Genomic DNA, 6,000 nt, shown 5'->3' with positions numbered 1-6,000 from the left:
TTTTTTCTATCGGACATTTTTGCTAGATATCGCACAATACACGATCCTCTAGCATTTCGCCTCCATCGAAATGCGACCGCCGTGGCAGAGGTCGAGCCCGCGTCTTGCGGGTCAGCAGCCGAGCACTATAACCACTGAGCCACCGCGGTGGAACCCGGTAAGGTAGCGTTACGTGGAAGTACTGTCAACTGAGGCTCTTGGCCAAACGTTCGAATCCGGATAGTGTTTTCACCACTAAGAGAGGCATGGCATAGCACGTGAGGACCAGAGCTTTTTGCAATGTTCGCGTCTGGTACGTGTCGTGTTCCGCTTGTCAGCTGCGGGCCGAGCTGTAACTTTTACATTTGTTTGTGTAAGATCACATGTCGCACTTTGTACTCTCCCTTCGTGTTAATTTGCGCTACTAATGCGTAAGGATTACATGCAGCAGTGTTTCTATTTCTCACGAGAACAGGCATTGCTGAACTGTCCTAATATTTCTGGCGATAGTTGAAATAAACAGTAACTCGAGGGCGGTAAACTTTTCACGTTTCTCAATCGCGTTTCGGGCTTTGCGTTCTTTCAGAGTTAAATTGATAAGGGCCGAAACCTGTGCGTGAACTTCAGGGCGACGGCGGTCAGCTACGATGCGTTGCCGTCGAAGCGTTTTGTCCATGTCTCTTGCTTCGTAGCTTATTAAAGAATGGCTCATCGTTGTCCGACCGCCTGCGAAATCTGTCACACTATGACGGCATCCATGACATAATTGCTATAACCCATATACTCTTAGCAATTACTAAGTAATGGGTGATTAGTGAATTATTAATTAATCGTTAATTTGTAAGAATTAAAAAATCACAAGTGCAAACGCTAAACAAAAAAACATGAATATATTAAAGAAATAAAAAATTGCAAGAAAAAAAAACGCAATTAAAAATAAATGGAAAATAAACAAAAATAAAACAAAAAAATGCATGGCCTATAGGCGCCATGGAAAAAAAAACCGTGTTTTAGAAAGTTCCCTGTTTTCGCATTCCTGCACGTAAGCAGACTTAGTGGCCTCAGAATTTTTTTTCCGAGCCTCCCAAAATTTCGATTTTCGCCCAGAGATGCTACTTGTACATAGTGTGGCTAGTCAAGCAGTCAGCCTCGGACTTTACACGTGAGCCCTTTGCATACTGCGGCTTCTACTTGTTCTGGCTTCGCCTTAGTTATCGCGCTGTGCAGCTTAGCTGTGATCGCCAATGCCATGTACAGTCGCAATAGACATAATATTCTATTTTCCGCGGCTGTGAAGCATAGCTGAAAAAAAAAAAGAAAATATAATTATGCCTGTCAGTAATGAAGGGCTAAAACACTTCTTGTGGGGCTACATGTTAGCACACTGATGAGTGAAATGCATTTCATGCCCAGTACAAGCGCTTCATCCACTTTGTTGATTTCTTTTAGTGGTTGGTGGAGGATCGCTCGCCATGCAAATGCGTATTAGTGCTTTTGCTCATATCAGAATAAATCCAGGGCACCTTACTGGGCAGTTTTCCAATCTGAATGCATAACTCTGCTGTTTCACAGTTACGTTAGTTTGCTGCACTAGGCAACGGAGGAAGTGACGGCCGTCCTCGCCGCATGAACTTGCCATGCATGGAGTTTCCTGAGATTCGTTCACAGTATAAAAGCCACTTGTGATTTACCGTTTCCAGATCCTGGACAAGACATTTGATGGGTATGTCGGTCTAGGTCCTGAGGACAGTATCCCCGACTTATCAAATATTAAACTACGTGCACATGTCAATGATCAGCAGTGTGCACCGACATCTTCAGAGGTATTTGGATTCGGTAGTCACATACTCAATGAAATCTCTACTCAGTTTCGAATTCATGAACGAGTTATTTGTTTTTTCTTGCAGCACACTCTGCCGGACAGTACTGTGGCGAGTGGCGGAGACACCCACGAAAATCACCTTGATGTGTCCTTCGATGTGTAAGTGCGTTGAGTGGTACAGTATAATCTCAATAATGAGTCTCACAGGATCACAAAATAATATTTGTTTCACCTGTTAGCCATGCTGTAAAGAAAGAATAATTGAGCGTACAGGCAGAAAGGTCGGCCTGGTGGTGCACATCTATATATCAAACTATTACTCCGTGTTGGGGAGGGGGAAGAGGAAAAGAGGGTTCAGAAACAAACGAGCAATAAACTACAGCACGGGAAATGAAACTGCACCTATCTGTTATGGCTAACAGCATTTATGTATGCTGCCCAGTTTCTCGGTGCTCGCAGTGCGCACTTTTCAACTAGCAGTAACGGCGGTGCTGATGCCAGGGTAATGCATTGCTCACTGGGGCATTCACCGCTCCCACGTTTATATTGTGCACAGTTTGAAGTAAGACTGTTCGCTACGCCTCCGATTTTGAAATTACACACTGCACTTGTCGTAGGAAATTTTACGAATTCGAATCATATCGAAATTTGTTGAAGATGTCATTACATCACTGAGATTCTTCTTGGATGTAATTCTGCTTTTCTCATAATAACACTGCCTTTTTCAGAGTAAGAAGACTAAGATTCCTAAATTCCGATTGTCATAAATATTCCAAAGCACGAAACGCTTCACATAGGCATCCAATATGTCCTTAGATGTTGTCGCACTTGGAGTAGAGGCAAACTTGATCAGAATCCTGTCCAACAAATCCATGCGAATGTTCATTGCTGATTTTATATACATTTCAGTGCCCCTAATGTCCATACTAGACGAGTTCTGGAACCTTGACAGTGAATTTATTGCTGGGGTTGGCTGGCAAAGATATTGTTAATCTTATGGAGAAGGTGTACAATTAGAGTGCAGTAGAACAGCCAACGTGAATTTTTTTTTCTCTGTGTCCCCGTCAGGAACGGAAGGCACAGATACTTTTGTATCTGCAGCAGTCTGTTGAGAACTGAGCTCTAAACTTCAGCTTTCTTGTAGGCCTTCACACTCTGGTGACGATGGCCACAACTTCAAGCTGCCATCTCTTGGGAGCCTCCATGAGAGCATCCACAATGACAGCCCACTTTCTTCAGCAGCATTCCGCAAAATTGTCGATTTGCTGTTCTTAGAAATGAAGAAAAGCACTCTGTAAGCAAATTCCCTCTAATTTTGGCAGCTGTGAGGTTAGCAATCAATGCTGAGTTAAGATCAGTCAGAACTAAATGATATATTTTACAAAATTATTGTTATCATAAGTAATGTGTAGAGATTTAACCACCAGGTTTGTAAATTTCTCTACTTTTTGGCAGAATGAGAAAAACTGATAATTGCAAGTCGGGTAGTTCAAAAACTCGGGTAATTCATAGAAAATTTTCATGACCCCATAATTAGTAATGTAAATTTTCTGGATAATTTTAGCTAGAAATGCACACTGTCTTAGCAAATTCATTGATGTTAACTATGAAAACATGCTTACGTAAATATTTCATGGTCATTGCATTAAAGCTAAAGCCATAAACTATCTCTGTGCGGATTCCAGTAATGTTAATATTGTCAATATTTTTCAGGTTCCCAACTCGTCATTTTTACACTAGAGTCACCTCGCTCTTGATAGAAAATACCCACAATTGAGAGACGTTGTAGGAAGTGGAGCTGTAAGTATATTGTTATTTTACTGGTGACAGCCAGCTGGATTGTATGATTTTGCGAACATCCTGGCAACTTAATATATACAGGAACGGTGTTATTTAGTTGGTACCTTCAGTAAACTGTTGCATGAAATTGCAGCATGTTTGCAGCTTTCAGCATTCATATTCCATGACAGTGAAGAGCCCCTCCCATTTTGCAGTGTTGGGAGCCAAACTCTATTGAGGTGCATTTGACCTGCCTTCCTTTTTTCTCTCTCTATTATCATGTGTGCTGCTCTAGATAACGGTAGCTGCACTTGCTTCTGATGGAGAATGCCAGTTTCGGCTAGCTGGTTCATTAAAAAGAGGCAAAGCAGCAATGACGTTCGAAAAAGGATAAACATGCAGTGACTACTAATATCTGAAATTGGTTTTATTTGCATCTGCAATAAATACCAATCAGAAAGAAGTAAGATTATGGACCACATGGTCCGAGGGAGTGTGACGATTTCTGAGATGAAGGAGCTTAAGAGTTCAGATAAAGCAGTTTCTTCTTCAAGAGTGATCGAAGGCATGCTGACACAGGTCTCGCCTTTTGTGTGGATGATGAAGGTTCCATAGATTTCCTGGCTTTTCTCTCTTGATATCTTCAGATGCATGTCTTATGAAGCAGTTTTTACAACGTTTTCAGTGCATAGAAAGATTGCGCCCTTTGCCACTGCTTGGCGAAGTTGCACGCTCTATCATTGGTATTGAATATTAGATTCAGCGTATTCTTTTGTGATAAGTGATGTCTGAATTTGAACGCACTGAATTTTATTGTTCATAATTTCCAGGACTCCTGGAAGGTAGCTCTCCGCTACAGGTTTAAAAACCAACGAAGGGTTCTCCCTAGCGATGGCAGAATAGGTGAAAACCGAACAAAATTTGCAGCCCGGAGAAAATGCAGCGAGGCAGCAGGCGCAATGGAGCTTGAGCGGCACAAAGTTTGAAAGCAGGTGAGGGGCATTCTACTGTAAAATACATTTTCATTTCAATTTGTTTAAAAAAGGATGATGTGTAGCAAAGTAATAAAGAGCACAATTTTTTCATTTGCTAATGCTTTAAATATTTAGATTTTTCTATGCTCACAATGTAATAGTGTTTATTTTTGGGCTCTCTAGTGTTGTTATTTGGTATCGAAATATTTTGGATCGGTTTAGTCAGACGAAAGTAAGAGCCATAAATCAAAAACAGCAAAAAGGTAACAAAACGCAAGGGTATCCTTTTAATGGGGCCTTTTTTTGTGGGTACTAATAAATTTTTTTGGTATTCAGCCACAGTACCTTGTGGGCTGGATGCCAGTTAGCAGATGGGAGGTAGGCCAAGTGTTAATATAACTATTTGGCGCTTTTCGTGACCCATGAAAGTCTAGGTGGTCGTGAGTTTGTTAAAATGAATTGCATAAAAGCACAGTTAATGAGACCAGCTTTAGACAGTACCGCTTAAACATTACTGTATGGTTGCTAGCATAGCGCACGTCTGTTCATGTCACAGTCAGTTATATTGCTGTTGATTCTTTCAGGCTGCTGCGACCTCTGCGATTGCTGGATAGGATGAGGCCAGCTTTATCATGCATACACAGTGGCTCATGGCTGAGTGCCGAAAAGCCTCTCCAGACGAATGCCAAATGCTGGAAAGGATGTCGCTCACATCCCGCCGCAGGAGTTTTGATATATCAGCGTCGACAGTCAAAGAGGCAAAGGAGAGACACCTCTACTTAATGAACTTTGAAAGGGTAAGTAAACTCTTGCTGCTATGTCCGAAAGACAGCATCTACATTATGTTGGGCTGCTCAGTTGGGGAGGCAGCATTTGTTGAAAAAGTAATAGAGTTTTTGTCACTGGTCAGAAAACTAATTTTTAATGCACGCTAAACTTGAGTGCCTGAAAAAACCATTGAAAATTGTAGAATAAATGCCAAAATTTTGATGCTGAGTTTTCGGCACAGTAGCACCTCACTATACGCCATAAAATGTGGTCTAAATGAGCTGTTTGGGAATCAGCGAAGTGCCTGCAACCATCCACATCGTGACGTCATTGTAGCAAGCACCTGCTGAATTCAGTCGTGTGTTCGTTACTCCTGATTCCAACGTTGTCTGTGCTGTGAAAAAAACGCCACAGTTCAGTAATGTGGACACTGAGCTGCTCTACAGGTTTTCAGGAGAATGCATACAAAGCATTGTGTACGTGCTCTTGTACCTTAACGCAAGAAAAGGTGCATAAGCATACATTTTTTAATCCATTGATGAGTCATAGTGATGTAATAATTTTGTTACTGCTGTAGTTAGACTCTAATGACTGCACTTGTACTAGCAGTTCCTGCATGTAGCTGTTCTGTTTCTTAAGCCAGGTCTCGCTGCATTACCTCCAGCGGGGGATGCACAA

Source organism: Amblyomma americanum, chromosome 10, assembly GCF_052857255.1.
Source record: "Amblyomma americanum isolate KBUSLIRL-KWMA chromosome 10, ASM5285725v1, whole genome shotgun sequence".
In the NCBI taxonomy this organism is placed as follows: Eukaryota; Metazoa; Arthropoda; class Arachnida; order Ixodida; family Ixodidae; genus Amblyomma; species Amblyomma americanum.
This window is presented reverse-complemented; position numbering follows the sequence as displayed.